Below are 21,756 nucleotides of genomic sequence, written 5' to 3'. Positions count from 1 at the left end.
ACTAATCGAGAGGCAAGGAATCTAATGTAGTTATCGTATCTTAGCTATACCCTTTAGTCGTAGAGATATAGTAGTCGCTAGCCCGAAGGCATAAGAGGTAAGGGGAGAAAAGGGGTAAAACGTAAAAGTTACTTATTCGGCTATAGCGGTACGACGAAGTAACTTAAGCGCTTATAACTAAGATGTTACATAGAGAGCCACTTATATATGGCTCCCTACTCCTTCTCGAGTTACTCGCTTACCTAATATAGCTCTTAGCTCGCTTATATAACATAGCTCGTAGCTCCTTATCGTTTATATATAGGTAGCTCGTATCTCCTTTATTAATCTCCTTCCTTCTTAGATAGTTAGTTAATTTACCTTCTTCTTCCTACCTTCCGTTACTCCTAAGAAATAACCTTAGTACCTACGTAGCTCTCCTAATCTACGTATTAGTTATAAGCCCGGTAGCCCTTCTAAGGAACTAAGTTAACTAAGGTCTTATTATATAAGCTTCCGAGTAATCTTATTATTTATTTCTATCTTTCCGATCTTTCGATTAATCGTTTTTCTCTTAAATATCGCTTTCGTTTTTCTCTCGAGTAATATATTTATAATAATAACGGGCATTAGCGGAGACTTCTTCATTAAGAAGCTACCTATTAATATTAACCTACGTAACTTCGACGAATATTTACGATAGTTTATTACTTTCTAAAACTACGCCGAATAATTCGATATTTAAAAGGATATTAATCCTAATGTAAACGATTATAAGTTAAATTCGGCGATACTTCTATCGCTCGAAGAATTTATTACTTAGGAAAAGGAACGAGCGAGGAAGTAATACCTTTAAGCTCTTTACGAATAGGTCGAGAAAGATCCTAAGACTCGTAGGAAGGAGCCGAAAGCTCTAACCGAAAACCCGCGTTATTTCTTTATCGAAGAATATAAATAATTACTCGAGTAAAGTCGCTCTTAGAAGTCTTAAACTATTATCGCCGGTAAAAGCTACCGAGCTTTTTACTATTAGATCATATCCTCGGTTTTTATTAATTATCTCGAGTTCGTCGGTATATAACTTAAAGCTTAAGGACTTAAGCCGAACGTTTAAAATACCGTAAGACTACTTCGCGACTACCTCGCTTCTACCTTTATTATTACGTAAACGTTCGTTCGTTAAAAGTACCGCGAGGTCCTATAAAAAGCAAAGGCGGGTACTCTTTACGGAAAGTAATTCTTTACTACTTAAAATAACGCTTACTACCGAGCTCTCGCTTACGATATTAACGAAATCCGAGGCGTACTCGGAACGAAGGACTTCCTCGAAGCTATTAAAGCTAAAATCGCTTTAGATTAAGCTACTCGCGTAACTATTAAACTAACTACGGCGAACCGGCTTAAACGATAGCTACTTTTCCTTATAAAGCTAGGTAAAATATTCGGAGCTTTTATTTCCGAGGATAAGAAGATAGGTAAATCGGGCCTTTATATCTTAATTACGTATTAAAGAGTTACTTTAAGATATAAAGCCGGAACGATTAACGTTAATAGCTCTAATAGCTTTAATAACTCGACCGATAACGCTAAAGTTAATAAGTACTTATATAATAAATAATATCGTTAGGCTCCGGAGATATACGCTAACCTTTAATTCGTTATTACCGGTAAAACGCTACGATAAATCTTATATATATCCGACGACGTAAAACTAACTATTAAATAACGGTATAACTTAAACGACTTTGCCTTATTCCGAGTCCTTATTAAAAGCGACGGATAAAAAGTTATCGCTCCTAATTAAGGTAACTCCTCCGGAACTAACCTACCTCGGAATAAACGTAATAAAAATAATAAATAATCCGATAATATTAACGTAACGGTAATCGACCTACGCATTATCTACATAACCTTTAACGTAAGGGTATTTTCTACTATAGATCTAATACGATACCTTCTTTCCGAGAGTACTATCTTTAATAACTACGGAGCTATTTACCTTATTAATAACCGGGATTTACTAATTAAAGACTCCTTCGCTTCCGCTAAAAACGGATAGATTATCGAAACTAATACTACGAGCTTTCCCATTACCGGTACTAACATATACGTTATTAAGAACTACCTTTAAAATAAGTCGGATAAGCTTACGATTAACCTTACGCTTAAAAACGTTATTCTCGTTAAAGATTTCTATATTAATATTATTTCCGAAGTAAAGCTTTTTACTATTAATATCTAATACTATAGTCTTAATTACTCTCTTCGCCGGGGGTCGATTAAGAACGGGTTTATTATAAGAAAGCTCGAACGTCGTTATAACTTAATATTCTTTAAATTTAAATAGTTTTCCGTTTACTCGTAAGTTCTTCTTATAATACCGCTACGTACGCTTATAATAATACCATATAACGTAATATCGCTCGTTATTATTCCGACGACTAAAGGAAAAGAAACCCGATAAAGAAAATCAAGAGATTAAATAAAACCGAAAGAAGGCTCCGAGTAATTCTAATACCTTAAAGCTAAGTACCTAAGCCCGGAGGCGCTTAAAGTACTCGTAAAGCATGCCTAAAATATCGAAATTAACGGTATACCTACGCTTAAGTACGAGTATTATAGGCTTACGATAGGTAAGAAAGTAATCTTACGCCGATTATTATTATATCGCTCGTTACGCCCTTTTTAACGTATATACTAGGATTTATTTAACTTTCCGGAAGGATACGATAGCTTTAAATAAATACTCGTTATTAAAGATAAATATAACGAAATACTCTAAGTAAAAACCCTTAAGAGTAAATAAGGTTACTTAGTTACGAAGATTATTCGATTCTTTAAAAGATAGGTACGACGATAGTTCCGCCTTTCGATTTATAAGTTCCGATACGATAACGAACGAGTAATAATCGGGATTAAAGGCCTAACCGGATATAAAATCTAGGCTCGGGAAGAAGGTATTAATCTCGAGTTACTACCGGTAAATATTAAAAAGCTAATTAATAGGGGTAAGAAAGCTAGATAATTTATTATTATTAAATCGATTAAAATAAGGATAAGAATAAAGCTCCTAAAGAAGTTATGGCCTAAATACGTAAAGGTTACGGCATACCTAATAAATATAAGCCCGAGCTATATATATAATCTTCGCTCGCCTTATAAATTACTTAATACCTAGTTTACCGTTTACTTTAAATAATATATACCTACGCTTATAAGGGAACTAACGAGCGACTTAAGGCTAAACTAATACGGAATCTATACGTACGGGTATCGCGCGTATCCTTTATTAAGAAAACGCGTTTAAGATCTCGATAGAAAAGGATTTAAAGTTAAACCGAGAGCTTACGTCGGTTATCTAATTAGATATTATATATTTAATCTATACCGAATATAGATTCTTAAACTAAGGAGAATAATATTAACTAGAGACGTCGTTTTTAATAAAGAAACGTTTTACGATAAATCCGAAGAGCTATAAACCGAAAAGCTCGCTTAAGAAGAGCTAAATCGAATCGACCTTACGAGTAAAGTTATTAATAATATAACGGAAGCTATTATCGAAGCTTTAGATATCTAGGATTCGTAAGCTTTTTTTATTATAAAGTTTATTAACGAGCTACCTTAACTCGGGAATAACGAGCTTACTCCGAGTGATAGTTTAAATATAACTTAGTTTATTAACCCGAACTCGGGAGTAGGTAAACCTAAACCAGAAAAAGCTCCGGAAAAAGGAGAATCCGTTACTTTAATCCAAAAGAAAGTTAGATTTATAAACGATTAACCATTAAACGATCGACCGTAAACGCCTTTAAACGCTCCGATTTAATCTATAAAGGAATCCTTAGAATTATTCGATTAAGAAAAAGAGATATAAAAGTAATTAAAGGCGGAATCCTAAGCTCTAGAGCTAACGAAGCGGGGGAGTAAGGAGAAATCGAATTAACCTAATAAGCTCTTAAGTCTTAAGTTAATACTAAAGTCTCCTTCGGGACCGTCTAGAGGCTAGAAAGCTCTTACGGGAAGCCCTTCGCGACTAAAGCGAGGTATCGTAACGGAGAATCGCGTAGAAACTAATGCCGATCGGGTAATATATTATTCTAACGGAACGACGATTAATAAAGAGCTTAATATCCCTCGGAATCGAAAGTAATTCGCTTAATCCGAGCTTAACGAACTAATGAATCTATCCTTATTATCTAGAAAAGAGCGAAGGAAATATAACCGTAAAATATATCCCCTAGCTACGCGCTATAACCGGAGGAAGCGAGAAGAAAGTCCCGAAGGAGAGGACTTAAATAAAGGATAGGCTAATACCGGCGCCTTTATATCGGACATAGCTTCGAATAAGTTAATTAACCTATCGAACGACCGTAACTAATACGAATTTACTTTTATATTCTTACCTAATTAACTCGACGAAACGTAAGACGACTAATCTTTTATTACGCTATATTTAGTTATTATAGCTACCTTTAAATAGGTATAAGCTAAACGACTAAGCGTAACGCCCGGTAAGATAATAATCCATCGCGATAAACTAACTAAGCTCTTAAAAACGTAGAAAGAGCTTAATAATTACTCCTTAGGAAATCGTTTTAAGAAAAACGCTAGGTCGGAAATAAATGCTTTCCTAAGCGCTAGGGTTTAGAAAGTTATTAATCGCGACTAAGCTTAGATTAAACTAATACCGTTAAAGTAGGTTTTCGATTATAAATTCGATAAAGATAATTATCTCGATAAATATAAATCGCGCTTAGTTACGCGAGGAGATCTTCTTCCGAAAGGGTTACTCGAATTAACGTATATAATAATACTCGTAATAAAATCTTTCCGAATAATAATAATAGTCGCGGTTTATTTTAATCTTAAAGTAAATTAATTTAATATTAAGAACGCTTTTTTTAACGTAGCTCGACCGGAAGACGACCTAATACTAATCGAGCTACTAAACGGATTTAAATAAAAGGAGAAGTACGCGCTCGCTATAAGAGTAATATACGGATTCCGAAACTTACCTCTACTTTAGTTTAGGGAACTTGAAAGTACCCTTACCCGTCTAGGACTCTAGAGCTTTCCGGAAGAGCTATATATATTTTATATACTAATAAGGAAAGTATTCGTATTAATATACGTCGACGACCTACTACTTATATACGAAAAAAGTAACGATTCTATGGCTTAGAAGGTAACTTAAGGGTTAAAAACTACCTATATAGTAAAAGAACTAGGGCTAGTAAGTTAATATTTAGGAATTCGGGTAATACGTAATCGCGAAAACCGAATAATAACCTTAGTATACGACGTCTACGTCGAAAAGATCGTAGGTCGTTTTAATTTAACGAATAATAATTAGTTTCCTATAATACTATTACCGATTATCGAGCTTATAAAATTTATAAGCGTCGCGTCGAAGTAATAAATTAAGGAATATTAGGAAAAAGTAAGGTCGTTATTCTATAACGTAATTATAATCCGCCCGAACGTAGCCTTTGCTACGTTATAACTCTCCTATTTCCTTATTAATCCGGGACCTTAATATATAAAAGCCGTTAATTAAGCGATTAAATACCTTTATACTACGCGTTACCTTAGCATTAGATATAAGGATAAGAATAATAATATATAAGCGCTATTAATCGCTAGCGACGCTTCTTTCGTAAACGATCTAAAAACTAGAAAATCGTTACAAGGCTATATTATATCGCTCTTTAGAAGCCCGATAATATAAAAGGTAGCTCGCTAAGCTATAGTTTCGACGTCGATAACCGAAGCTAAGCTCCTAGGATTAGAATATATAGCTAAGGAAACGATAGCTCTTAAACGCTTCTTTAGGGATATTACCCTAAATCTAGGAAAGCCATGAATAATTTATAACGATAACTAATAAACCATTAAACTAATCGTAGAAAATAAGAAAAGAGTTAATATAAGGCTCCGCTATATAGATATATAATACTTATAGCTCCGATAAAAGCGATAAAAGGGCTCCTTCGAGGTACTTTATCTACCTATAAGGTAAATACCGGCGGATAAATTAATTAAAGCTTTTCCTCGTTAATTATTCGAATATTTTAAATCGTTACTTAACCTCTAAGATATAAAAGGAGAGATAACGATATTAAAGCTCTTAAATAATGCGAAAGTAACGTAGGATTTTAACTTAACTATAAAAAGAATTAACTTAGAATAATATACTTTACTCGAAGAGCGACGTAAGGATATTAATCTAAAAAGAATCTATGCGTAATAAGACTTCTCCCTTTAACGAAAGAACTAACTTATATAATAAAGCTAATATAATACTCTTAAAGCTCCCGAAAACCTAACGACCTTTAAAGCTACCGGCTCTAATACCTACTTTAAGGTTATATTTATTTTTTAGATTACTTAACTTAACCGGAGCTAAGATATTATTAATTCTATTATTATTAAACCGTATATAATTATTCGAAGCTTAATCTAATAATATCCGGGTTAATAATAACGGGAATAAAGCTTTAGGCGGAAGTAACTCCTCGTTTAATACTAACTTATATACTTTAACGGAAACGAACGAACCGGCGAGGAATACGGATAGCTCGTTATCGGTTAACTCTACTACGGACGCGACTACCGTAAATACGAAAGCTACGAGAGAAACGGATCGGAGTTAAAACCTATTTACGTTTAATAAGAGAGCTATCGTTTTAAGCGAAAGTATCCGTAGTTACTTATTCGCGTAATAATTCGATAGTAAGCGATAATATAAGCTAACGTTATTACTCGGGATAATATTAACGAAGTAATTCCTTTATTTCTTCGCGGAAAACGATAATTTAAAGTAATATAATTAGAAAAGTAATCTACGATAAAGGAAGCTCGGAACTTACTACCTTAGAATTAAGGTCGGTTATTTAAGCGGCGATAAACCGCTAAATAAAACGTATAACGCAAGGGTAATTATAATTAATTAGCTTTCGACGAAACCTTATATAGCTTTAAAGGATACTTATAAAGTTACGTAAAAGTAGCTACGCGAATAACGTAAGTAACGATTAATAAAAGCTAAAGATTAGAAATACTTTCCCGTTAAGCGATATTATATAGCGCTATTAATATACCGATAATAAGGGATATCGTTACGTAAACCGTACTCCTCGGTAATAGCGGAAAATAACGAGGTTATATTACTATTAGTTCGGGTAGCTCGACCGATTCCTCTAAACGTAAGCGATAATTCGGTAGCTCCTTAGGAGCTAAATCGTATTAAAAGCTCTCGAAAAACGCGAGTAATAAGAATAAAACTTAGCTCGGCTAACTAACGGATAATAATAAAAGTAACGATAGGAGCCGTTTTAAATTTAAAAGAGCTACTTTTATTAAAAGCTTATTCTTTAGGCGCGAATATAAAAAAAGAAACCGAGCTAAGAATAAGAATAAAAACGATAGTAACGTTAACGCGATAACGCTTCCCTAAATTCGGTATAATATCGTTAACGATAAACGAACGATTACTAGGTTATCCGTAGCTTAGAAGAAAAAGGAGGCCGCCGGCTTTCGTTAAGCGAATAAGCGTCGGCGCGACGGCGGTAATAATAATAAGGAAATTATCCTCCCCGTCCCGAGCTTCCGTAAGAATACCTAATATATATAGCGACGGCTTAATAAATACTCGGTACTTACCGATAGTCCCCTTAGGAGCTATTAATACGGCGGCGGCTTAAGCTTTCGAAATAAAAGCGACTACTAGCTCTTATTCGGTTATAATAATAAGCGCCTAACGAAATCCCGGGATAGCTTAAATAATTACCTTTAAGTCGCTTCCGGAGTCGCCCTTTATAAAACTATCCGTAGTTTTTACGTCCCGAGGTATAAACTCGGAAGTATTACTATTATTATCTAGCTCCATAGCCCCGTACTCGTAAATAACGCGACGAACCTTTTCTCGCTTTAAATCTTTACGTACCTATTCCCGTTTAATATAATAAGCTCGTTATTTATAGGCCTTATTCCTAAAGCTATTATCCTTATAAATCCGCTTACGAAATACGGCCTTAGGCTTTAGTATAATAGGAAGGGCTCTAAGAAACGAAGGAATACGGCGGGCTATACGACGCTCGAGGAAGCGTAATTCTATAATATTCTATACCATAACTAAACCTCGGTCGAAAATCTAAAGTAGATAATTAATTAAAGGCTTATAACTTATAATAACTATAATATAAGAGTTAATTTATATATCGGTAAATAAATTACTCTCCCTTATTACGATATATAAAGAGATTATTAATACCGATATTAAAAGGGAAGCTACCTATAATAACTACCGAAATATATATATTAACCGCGATATCGCGGGTAAAGCTATCTAAGCGATCGATAATAACGTCGAAAAATATATTACGTCGTTCTTCGGCGGCGCTAAAAGTAGTAACTAAAGTAATCTTAGCAGCCGCGGAAGTATTTAAGATAGCGATAGCTCCCTTTATTACGATAGATTAAGTAACTAGCTTTACGTATTCGGCCGGACCTTAGTTAGATATAGCGGGGCCTTAAGCTCGCTCCTCGACGAATATCTAGGCGTAGTTACGGAATTAATTTATTCTATCGCTTAGCATTTTAACCGCGTTATCGATATTAATAAGGATCTCGTAAGAATTAAAACGATCGGACATTCTATCGAATTATTAGCTTCTAATTACTTATATTCGTATTAATATTACTAGAACGTAAACTTATCTTACTTCTCGCGCTTATTATATTAATATATAACTTACGTTAATATATTATTATAAGTTCGTTACGATAGCGAGCGATAGTAAGGGAATATCGTAATTAAGAAATAACTTACTTAAATAAAGTACGCGCGAATAAAGTAATATATAAGTTATATACGTAACCGAGAGCGATAGAGAATTAAAAAGAAGCGTATCGGATTAGCTCTAGATATACCTCTATAAAAGAAAAGAAGAAAGGAAGAAAGCTACTACGAAAGAGTAAGAGATTTTTCTCTTATAGTATAGGAGCTTAAGTATAGGGAGGAGCGTTACCGGGTACTAACCTAATAAAGCTACGAAAGGATTCGCGTACGATAATAATAATATAAAGCGAAGTAATAGGAGCCTTCGCGAGCGTATAACGAATACGATAAATATACTTAATTAAAAGCTACGATATATCTCTTTCATTAGGATATTAAGAAAAGCTAATATAATAGCTAATTAAAAGGATACTTTAAGCTATTAGGAGTATTAAATGGAGGCGTAAATAACTAAAGCGACGAATATATTACCCCGGAAAGCTAGTAAAGCAAATAAGGCTCGAGCTAACCTAGGACTTTAATTAAAAAGATAACTAAGCTAATTATCGCGAGCCCTTCGGCTAAGCTACTATTATTATTTAACTAAGCTCGCTATCGCAAGCCTAGCTAGGGGATATATTACATAAAGAGCTACTTATATATAGCTCCCTACTCCTTCTCGAGTTACTCGCTTACCTAACATAACTCCTAACTCGCTTATATAATATAACTCGTAGCTCCTTATCGTCTATATATAGGTAGCTCGTATCTCCTTTATTAATCTTCTTCCTTCTTAGATAGTTAGTTAATTTACCTTCTTCTTCCTACCTTCCGTTACTCCTAAGAAGTAACCTTAATACCTACGTAGCTCTCCTAATCTACGTATTATAAGATAAATATATTAATCGGAGAACGACAAATTTAATAGTAAAAACGAATCTTTAATTAAGGTAAAAATAATAAAGATAGTAATCTAGTTAGGTAATAAACTAGATAATAATTATAGTATATCCCATACTTACGGGAGCTATGGTTATTCTATATAGGCATAAGGCCTATCGTAGCGTATCACGTGATGCATTAAGAGGGCATGTCTTACCGTACTACTATACTATATATAGCTCTTTACTTTTTCTTTAATTACTCGTTTAATTACCTTAATGTTTAATTTAATTATATAATATAATTCGTAACTTTTTATTATTTATATATACGTAATTTTTATTTTCTCTATTTCTTTTTTCTTATTAAATAATTAATTAATTTACTTTCTTCTTCCTATATTTTATAACTTATAATGGAATCTAAATACTTACGTAGCTTTCCTAATTTACGTAATAATATTTATTCTATTTATTCTATTTATTCTATTTATTCTATTTATTCTATTTATTCTATTTATTCTATTTATTCTATTTATTCTATTTATTCTATTTATTCTATTTATTCTATTTATTCTATTTATTCTATTTATTCTATTTATTCTATTTATTCTATTTATTCTATTTATTCTATTTATTCTATTTATTCTATTTATTCTATTTATTCTATTTATTCTATTTATTCTATTTATTCTATTTATTCTATTTATTCTATTTATTCTATTTATTCTATTTATTCTATTTATTCTATTTATTCTATTTATTCTATTTATTCTATTTATTCTATTTATTCTATTTATTCTATTTATTCTATTTATTCTATTTATTCTATTTATTCTATTTATTCTATTTATCTTTATCATATTTATCGTATTTATCGTATTTATCGTATTTATCGTATTTATTGTATTTATTTTATAATATAAAGCGTTAATATATATAAATATAAACGTTTAAATAAATTATTATGTATTATATAGTTTATTTTATTATTAAGTTTTATTTAGTATTAAGAATTTAATTTATAAGTTTAAAGTAATTATATTAAAGCGGATATTTAAGCTAAGAGGTGAAATTATATAATTAATATATATTTTATAAGTAAGTATAACGTATAACGTAAATTATTAATATATATCGTAAAGCGTTATTATAAGTAGCGTATAGGTACGTAGGTACGGACGTTCGAAACGTAAGCGTACTGTAGTGGTACGGTAAGACATGCCCTCTTAATGTATTACGTAATACGTTACGATAGGCCTTATACCTATATAGAGTAACTATAGCTCCCGTAAGTACGGGATATACCATGCTTATTATTTAGTTTACGACCTAGTTAGATTACTATCTTTATTATTTTTACCTTAATTAAAGATTCGTTTTTATTATTAGATTCGTCGTTCTCCGATTAATATATTTATTTTAGTTATAAGCGCTTAAGTTACTTTGTCGTACCGCTATAACTAAATAAGTAACTTTTACGTTTTACCCCTTTTCTCTTCTTATTTCTTATACCTTTAGGTTAGCGACTATTATATCTCTACGACTAAAGGGTATAGTTAAGATACGATAACTATATTAAATTCCTTACCTCTCGATTAATATAGCAATATTAGTTTTATCTATCTTAGATTATCGTACGTACTATAGTCTTCGATAGAATATACTTTCGAGTAAATATATCCGGGTTTCTAGCATCGCGTACGCTTTACTCCTCCTTAATAGCGATTACCTTATAACTTTTTCGACCCTTTAACCTTTAATCTACGGAGTTTTTATTACGCTATTAGGATTTAGAGAATACCGATCGCCGTCGGCGCCGTTATTTAACCCGCGAGGTAGTCCGCGTTTTACGTTAAATAAAGTATCCCGCCTTATGGTTATTTATTTACTATGAGGAGGTACGTATAAGCCCGTGAAACCCGGGAGAACTTTCGTCGTAATATTACTACTACTAGGGATAATACTTAGCCCTCGATACTAACCGCTTTCCCGAACCGCTAATAACATAGTATATCTCGTGCGAGTAAATAAAGCTTATAGTAATTAAGGCAGCCCTCTTATAGTTATTTACTTACTATACAAAAGACGTACGAGCGCTTTAATATAAATTATGATAACCTATCCGACTCGCTACTCCCTTATTAATACTAAGGACGGATAAAGGCTAATAATAATTATGCCTTAACCGACCTTACGATAGCTTCTTTTTTTTCTCTAAACCTATTAATCGATATAAACTAAATATATAGATACTAATAACTTATTATGCTAAAGGCATTTTAGGATACCTAGGCGTAGCGATTCGACGATATAGTATACGATATAATATAAATATATATATTAATAGCATAAATAGAATTAATAAACTAATAGTTACTAGTAACCGATAGTTTTAAGGAAAACTAAGAATTAATATTAATAAGACTACGTAGATATAGAGGATTAAGGAAACGGAACTAGAGTCGAGTTAATAGGTATACCTATATATAAACTAGCCTTATATTATTAATTAATAACTAGTATAGCGAGAAGTACTAATATAGGCGTAAAACGACGCCTAGCGGTAATACCGCTAATATTATTAAATAACCCCCGTTAGATCGAAACCGGCTTATAGCTATAACCGGTATCGTATCTAGCGCGATCTTTTACTCGGGATTTATCCCTTATACGTATTACCTTAACGAAGGTTATACGTTAGGAGTTCTAGACCTTAATAGGAGGAATTATCGTCGACTTATTTATAATAGTTAAACTATTAGTCTAGGGAATACGTATCGTATTCTAGTTAAGCGTTAGCCGATTAAAAAAGCTCGTATAGTATCCGGACCTTATCGATCGGGATAGTATAATAAATAATAACATACCTATACTAAAGGAAAAGTATTAAGATATAAATAATAATTATCCTACCTTTACCCTTATATTAGATAATAAGACCCTTACTATTCCCCTTTTTACTTTATACCTCGTACCGCTAAACTAAACGGAATCCATAGCTAGGAAACGGAATAAATCGCTATTAAAACCCGAAGTAATAAAGATTAAATCATTAGTAAAAACCTTAAGAGTCGATACTAGCTCTTCGCTTTTATATCCGCCCGAAAAAAAGGAGGACGGTAATAAAACTCCTACTTAGCTATCCCTTACCCGCGGCTCTATACTTATCCCGTTAATTCCTATAGCATTATCTTAAAATAATAATAACGGGGCCTTTAATAATTAAAATATACCGGTAGCTATCCCGACTATCATAATACTAACTATTAGATTCCTTAATTTTACCGATTACCCTAGGCTTAAGTTTAATAAATATAACGGAACTTAATAATTAAAAAGGGTAGATCGATTATTTAATCGCTATCGTATAAACGACGACGATAAGATTAAAGAGATCGGCGAATAAACTACGACTAAAATTATTAGGAAGCGTATTAACGACGTTACGAAGGATTAAACGATCTAAAGAGTTATCGTTATAGCCCTAAAGTATCGTTTTAAGATTACCGATAAACTAAGCTAAGCTAACGTTAAACGTAAACTCGTATAGCTAAAACGAGGTAACGTAATTAACGATTTTAAGGCAATTTTTACGTATCTTATAAACTATAAACGCCTTTCTAAACTCGTAAACGATAACGGAAAGCTTCCTTAGAAAGTAAGATACCTAATCGATAAACTCCGGATATCCCTAATTATAAAGTTCTATAAAACGGGAGATTATAACTATAATAAGATCGTATCACATAGAGAGCTACTTATATATGGCTCCCTATTCCTTCTCGAGTTACTCGCTTACCTAACATAGCTCCCAGCTTGCTTATATAATATAGCTCGTAGCTCCCTATCGTTTATATATAGGTAGCTCGTATCTCCTTTATTAATCTCCTTCCTTCTTAAATAGTTAGTTAATTTACCTTCTTCTTCCTACCTTCCGTTACTCCTAAGAAGTAACCTTAGTACCTACGTAGCTCTTTTAATTTACGTATTAGTTATAAGCCCGGCAGCCCTTCTAAGGAGCTAAGTTAACTAAGGTTTCATTATATAAGCTTCCGAGTAATCTTATTATTTATCTTTATTTCTTTAATCTCTCGATTAATCGTTTTTCTTTTAAATATCGCTTTCGTCTTCCTTTCGAGTAATATATTTATAGTAATAACGGATATTAACGGAAATTTCTTTATTAAGAAGCTACTTATTAATATTAACCTACGTAACTTCGACGAATATCTACGATGGTTTATTACTTTTTAGAATTACGCCGAGTAGTTCGATATTTGGAAGGATATTAATTTTAATATAAACGATTATAAGCTAAGCTCGGCGATATTCCTATCGCTCGAAGAATTTATTACTTAAGAAAAGGAACGAGCGAGGAAGTAGTACCTCTAAGCTTTCTACGAATAGGTTAAGAAAGATCCTAAGACTCGTAGGGAAGAGCCGAAAGCTTTAACCGAAAACCCGCGTTATTTTTTTATCGAAAAATATAAGTAATTATTCAAATAAAGTCGATCTTAAGAGTTTTAAGCTATTATCGCCGGTAAAAGCTACCGAGCTCTTTACCATTAGATTATATCCTCGGTCTTTATTAATTATCTCGAACTCGTCGGTATATAACTTAAAGCTTAAGAACTTAAGCCGAACGTTTAAAATACTATAAGATTATTCCGCGATTACCTTGCTCCTACCTTTATTATTACGTAAACGCTCGTTCGTTAGGAGTACCGCGAGGTCCTATAAAAGGTAAAGGCGGGTACTCTTTACGGAAAGTAATTCTTTACTACCTAGAATAACGCTTACTACCGAACTCTCGCTTACGATATTAACGAGATCCGAAGCGTATTCGGAGCGAAGGATTTCTTCGAAGCTATTAAAGCTAAGATCGCTTTAGATTAGGTTACTCGCGTAACTATTAAATTAATTACGGCGGACCGGCTTAAACGATAACTACTTTCCCTTATAAAGTTAAATAAAGTACTCGGAGCTTTTATTTCCGAGGATAAGAAGATAGGTAAATCGGGCCTTTATATCTTAGCTACGTATTAAAGAATTACTTTAAGATATAAAGCCGGAGCGATTAACGTTAATAGCTTTAATAGCTTTAATAATTCGACCGATAACGCTAAAGTTAATAAGTACCTATATAATAAATAATACCGTTAAGCTCCGGAGGCATACGCTAACCTTTAATTCGTTATTACCGGTAAAACGCTACGATAAATCCTATATATACCCGACGACGTAAAACTAACTACTAAATAACGGTATAACTTAAGCGACTTTGCCTTATTCCGAGCCCTTATAAAAAGCGACGGATAAAAGGTTACCGTTCTTAGTTAAGGTAGCTCCTTCGGAATTAACCTACCTCGGAATAAGCGTAATAAAAATAATAAATAATCCGGTAATATTAACGTAACGGTAATCGACTTACGTATTATTTATATAACCTCTAGCGTAGGGGTATTTTCTATTATAGATCTAATACGATATCCCCTTTCCGAAAGTACTATCTTCGATAACTACGGAGCTATTTACCTTATTAATAACCGGGATTTATTAATCGAAGGCTTCTTCGCTTCCGCTAGAAACGGGTAAACTATCGAAGCTAATATTACGAGCTTTTCTATTACCGGTACTAATATACGCGTTATTAAGAACTACCTTTAGAATAAGTCAGGTAAACTTACGATCGACCTTACGCTTAAAGACGTTATTCTCGTTAAAGATTTCTATATTAATATTATTTCCGAAGTAAAGCTTCTTATTATTAATGTTTAATACTATAGTCTTAATTACTTTCTTCGCCGGGGATCGATTAAGAACGGATTTATTATAAGAAAGCTCGAACGTCGTTATAACCTAGTATTCTTTAAATTTAAATAGTTTTTCGTTTATTCGTAAGTTCTTTTTATAATACCGCTACGTACGTTTATAATAATACTATATAGCGTAATATCGCTCGTTATTATTCCGACGACTAAGGGAAAAGAAACCCGATAAAGAAAATCGAAAGATTAAATAAAACCAAAAGAAAGCTCCGAGTAACTTTAGTACCTTAAAACTAGGTACCTAAGCCCGGAAGCGCTTAAAGTACTCGTAAAATATGCCTAGAATATCGAGATTAACGGTATGCCTACGCTTAAGTACGAGTATTATAGGCTTACGATAGGTAAGAGAGTAATCTTACGCCGATTATTATTACATCGCTTACTACGCTTTTTTTAACGTATATATTAGGATTTATTTAACTTTCCGGAAGAATACGACGGCTTTAAATAAATATTCGTTATTAGAGATAAATATAACGAAATACTTTAAGTAAAAACCCTTAAGAGTAAATAAGGTTACTTAGTTACGAAAACCATTCGATTCTTTAAAAGATAGGTACGATAATAATTCCGTCTCTCGATTTATAAGCTTCGATACGATAACGAACGAATAATAATCGGAATTAAAGGCCTAACCGGATATAAAATCTAGGCTCGGAAAGAAGGCATTAATCTCGAGCTACTACCGGCGAATACTAAAGAGTTAATTAGTAAGGATAAGAAAGCTAGATAGTTTATTATCGTTAAATCGATTAAAATAAGGATAAGAATAAGGCTCCTAGAGAAGCTATGGCCTAAATACGTAAAGGCTACGGCATACCTAATAAATATAAGCCCGAGTTATATATATTATCTTCGTTCGCCTTATAAATTACTTAATACCTGGTTTACCGTTTACTTTAGATAGTATATACTTACGCTTATAAGGAAACTAATAAGCGACCTAAGGCCGGACTAATACGGAATCTATACGTACGGGTATCGCGCGTACCTTTTATTAGGAGAACGCGCTTAAGATTTCGATAGAAGAGGGTTTAAAGTTAAACCGAAAGCTTACGTCGGTTATTTAATTAGATATTATATATCTAACTTATACCGAGTATAGGTTTTTAGAATAGGAAGAGTAATATTAATTAAAGACGTCGTTTTCGATAAAGAAATATTTTACGATAAATCCGAAGAGCTATAAACCGAAGAACTCGCTTAAGAGGAGCTAGATCGAATCGACCTTACGGATAAAGTTACTAATAATATAACGGAAGTTATTATCGAAGCTTTAGATATCTAGAATTCGTAAGCTCCCTTTATTATAGAGTTTATTAACGAGTTACCTTAACTTAGGGGTAACGAGCTTATTCCGAACGATAATTTAGATATAACTTAGTTTATTAATCCGAACTCGGGGGTAGGTAAACCTAAACCAGAAAAAGCTCCGGAAGAAAGAAAATCCGTTACTTTAATCCAAAAGAAAGTTAGATTTATAAACGATTAACCTTTAAACGATCGACCGTAAACGCCTTTAAACCTTCCGATTTAATCTATAAAAGAATCCCTAGAATTATTCGATTAAGAAAAAAAGATATAAGAGTAATTAAAGGCGGAATCCTAAGCTTTAAAGCTAACGGAGCAGGGAAGTAAGGAGAAATCGGATTAACCTAATAGGCTCTTAAGTCCTAAGCTAATACTAGAGTTTCCTTCGGGACCGTTTAAAGGCTAAAGGGCTCTTACGGGAAGCCCTTCGCGACTAAAGCGAGGTATCGTAACGAAGAATCGCGTAAAAACTAATACCGATCGGGTAATGCATTATCCTAACGGAGCGACGATTAATAAAGAGCTTAGTATCCCTTAGAATCGAAAGTAATCCGCTTAATCCGAGTTTAACGAGCTAATAAGCCTATCCTTATTATCTAAAAAAGAGCGGAGGAAATATAACCGTAAAGTATATCCCCTAGCTACGCGCTATAGCCGGAGGAAGCGAGGAGAAAGTCCCGAAGGGGAGGGCTTAAATAAAGGATAGGCTAATACCGGCGCCTTTATATCGGGCATAGCTTCGAATAGGTTAATTAACCTATCGAGCGACCGTAACTAATACGAATTTACTTCTATATTTTTACCTAATTAACTCGACGGAACGTAAGACGACTAATCTTTTATTACGCTATATTTAATTATTATAGTTACCTTTAAATAAATATAAGCCGAGCGATTAAGCGTAACGCCCGGTAAGATAATAATCTATCGCGATAAACTAATTAAGCTCCTAAAAACGTAAAAAGAACTTAATAGCTACCCCTTAGGGGATCGTTTTAAGGAAAACGCTAGGTCGGAAATAAATGCCTTCCTAAGCGCTAGGGTTTAGAAAGTTATTAATCGCGACTAAGCTTAGATTAAACTAATACCGTTAAAGTAGGTTTTCGATTATAAATTCGATAAAAATAACTATCTCGATAAATATAAATCGCGTTTAATTACGCGAGGAGATCTTCTTCCGAAGGGGTTACTCGAATTAACGTATATAGTAATACTCGTAGTAAAATCTTTCCGAATAATGATAGTAATCGCGGCTTATTTTAATCTTAAGGTAGATTAGTTCGATATTAAGAACGCTTTTCTTAACGTAACTCGACCGGAAGACGACTTAATATTAATCGAGCTATTAAACGGATTTAAATAAAAAGGGAAGTACGCGCTCGTAATAAAAGCTATATACGGATTCCGAGACTTACTTCTACTTTAGTTTAGGGAACTCGAAAGTATCCTTACCCGTCTAGGACTTTAAAGCTCTCTAGAAGAACTATATATATTTTATATATTAATAAGAGAAGTATTCGTATTAATATACGTCGATAACTTATTACTTATATACGATAAAAGTAACGATTTTATAGCTTAAAAGGTAGCTTAAGGATTAAAAACTACCTATATAGTAAAAGAGCTAGGGCTAATAAGCTAGTATTTAGGAATTCGGGTAATACGTAATCGCGAAAACCGGACGATAACCTTAATATACGACGCCTACGTCGAGAAGATCGTAGGTCGCTTTAACTTAGCGGATAATAGCTAATTCCCTATAATACTACTACCGATTATCGAGCTTATGAAATTTATAGGCGTCGCGTCGAAGTAATAAATTAAGGAATATTAGAAAAAAGTAGGGTCGTTACTTTATAGCGTAATTATAATCCGCCCGGACGTAGCTTTTACTACGTTATAACTCTCCTACTTCCTTACTAATCCGGAACCTTAATATATAAAAGCCGTTAACTAAGCGATTAGATACCTTTATATTACGCGCTACCTTAGTATTAGGTATAAGAATAAAAGTAATAATATATAAGCGCTATTAATCGCTAGCGACGCTTTTTTTATAAACGATTTAGAAACTAGAAAATCGTTACAAGGCTATATTATATCGTTCTTTAGAAGCCCGATAATATAAAAGGTAGCTCGCTAAGCTATAGTTTCGACGTCGATAACCGAAGCTAAGCTCCTAGGATTAAAGCATATAACTAAGGAAACGATAGCTTTAAAACGCTTCTTTAGGAATATTACCCTAGATTTAGGAGAGCTATAAATAATCTATAGCGATAATTAATAAACTATTAAATTAATCGTAGAAAATAAGGAAAGAGTTAATATAAGGCTCCGTTATATAGATATATAATACTTATAGCTCCGATAAAAGCGATAAAAGGATTCCTTCGAGGTACTTTATCTACCTATAGGATAGATATTAGCGGATGAACTAACTAAAGCTCTTTTTCGTTAATTATTCGAGTATTTTAAATCGTTACTTAACCTTTAAAATATAAGAGGAAAGATAACGATATTAAAGCTTTTAAATAATGCGAAAGTAACGTAGGATTTTAATTTAATTATAAAAAGAACTAACTTAGAATAATATACTTTACTCGAAGAGCGACGTAAGGGTATTAATTTAAAAAGAATTTACGCGTAATAAGACTTCTTCCTTTAACGAAAGAGCTAACTTATATAATAAAGTTAGTATAATACTTTTAAAGCTCCCGAAAACCTAACGACCTTTAGAGTTACCGGCTTTAGTACCTACTTTAGGGTTACATTTATTTTTTAGATTATTTAACTTAGCCGGAGCTAGGGTATTACTAGTTTTATTATTATTAAACCGCATATAATTATTCGAAGTTTAATTTAGTAATATTTAGGTTAATAGTAACGGAAATAAAGCTTTAGGCGGAAGTAGTTCTTCGTTTAATACTAACCTATATACTTTAACGGAAACGAACGAACCGGCGAGGAATACGGATAGCTCGTTATCGGTTAACTCTACTACGGACGCGACTACCGCGAGTACGAGAGCTACGAAGGAAACGGATCGGAATTAAGATTTATTTACGTTTAGTAAGAGAACTATCGTCCTAGGCGAGAATATCCGTAGTCGCTTATTCGCGTAACGACTCGGTAGTAAGCGGTAATATAGGTTAACGTTATTACTCGGGATAATGCTAATAAAGTAACTCCTTTATTTCTTCGCGGAAAGCGGTAGTTTAGAATAATATGGTTAAAAAAATAATCTACGATAAAGAAAGCTCGGAACTTATTATCTTAAAGTTAGTATCGGTTATTTAAGCGGCGATAAACCGCTAAGTAGAACGTATAACGTAAGGGTAATTATAATTAATTAGCTTTCGACGAAACCTTATATAGCTTTAAGGAATACTTATAAAGCTACGTAAGAATAGCTACGCGAATAACGTAAGTAACGGTTAATAAAAGTTAAAAATTAGAAATACTTTCCCGTCGAGCGATACTATATAGCGCTATTAATATACCGATAATAAGGGATATTATTACGTAAGCCGTACTCCTCGGTAATAACGGGAAATGATAAGGCTATATTATTATTAACTCGGGTAACTCGACTACTTCCTTTAAACGTAAGCGATAGCTCGGTAGCTTCTTAAAAGCTAGATCGTATTAAAAGCTCTCGAAAAGCGCGAGTAATAAGAATAAAGCTTAGTTCGGCTAACTAACGGATAATAATAAGAGTAACGATAGGAGCCGTTTCGAATTTAAGAGAGTTACCTTTACTAAAAGCTTACTTTTTAAGCGCGAATATAAAAAAAGAAACCGAACTAGGAATAAGAATAAAAACGGCGGTAGCGTTAACGCGAAAACGCTTCCTTAGATTCGGTATAATATCGTTAACGATAAACGAACGACTATTAAGCTATCCGTAACTTAAAAAAAAAGAAGGCCGCCGGCTTTCGTTAAGCGAATAAGCGTCGGCGCGACGGCGGTAATAATAATAAGGAAATTATCCTTCCCGCCCCGAGCTTCCGTAAGAATACCTAATATATATAGCGACGGTTTAATAAGTATTCGATACTTACCGATAATCTCCTTAGGAGCTATTAATATAGCGACGGCTTAAGCTCTCGAAATAAAAGCGATTATTAGCTCCTATTCGGTTATAATAATAAGCGCTTAACGGGATCTTAGGATAACTTAAATAACTACCTCTAAGTCGCTTCCGGAGTTACCTTTTATAAAGTTATCCGTAGTTTTTACGTCCCGAGGTATAAACTCGGAAGTATTATTATTATTATTTAGCTCCATAGCCCCGTATTCGCGAATAACGCGACGGACCCTCTCTCGCTTTAAATCTTTACGTACTTACTTCCGTTTAATATAACGGGCTCGTTATTTATAAGCCTTACCTTTAAAGCTATTTTTCTTACGAATCCGCTTACGAGATACGGCCTTAGGCTCTAGTATAACGAAAAGAGCTCTAAGAAGCGAAGGAATACGGCGGATTATACGACGCTCGAGGAAACGTAGTTCTATAATATTTTATACTATAATTAAACTTCGGTCGGAAATTTAAAGTAAATAATTAATTAAAGGCTTATAACTTATAATAATTATAATATAAAAGTTAACTTATATATCGATAAATAAATTACTCTTCTTTATCGCGGTATATAAAAAGATTATTAATACCGGTATTAAAAAAGGAGCTACCTATAATAACTACCGAGATATATATATTAACCGCGATATCGTAAGTAAAGCCGTTTAAGCGATCGATAGCGACGTCGAAGAATATATTACGTCGTTCCTCGGCTAGCGCTAGAAGTAATAACTAAAGTAGTTTTAACGGCCGCGGGAATATCTAGGATAACGGTAGCTTCCTTTATTACGGTAGATTAAGTAACTAGCTTTACGTATTCGGCCGGACCTTAGTCGGATATAACGAGATCCTAAGTTCGCTCCTCGACAAATATTTAGGCGTAATTACGGA

Source organism: Durotheca rogersii (genome assembly GCF_024521655.1).
Source record: "Durotheca rogersii strain YMJ 92031201 chromosome Unknown GGS23scaffold_75, whole genome shotgun sequence".
Lineage (NCBI taxonomy): Eukaryota > Fungi > Ascomycota > Sordariomycetes > Xylariales > Xylariaceae > Durotheca > Durotheca rogersii.
This window is presented reverse-complemented; position numbering follows the sequence as displayed.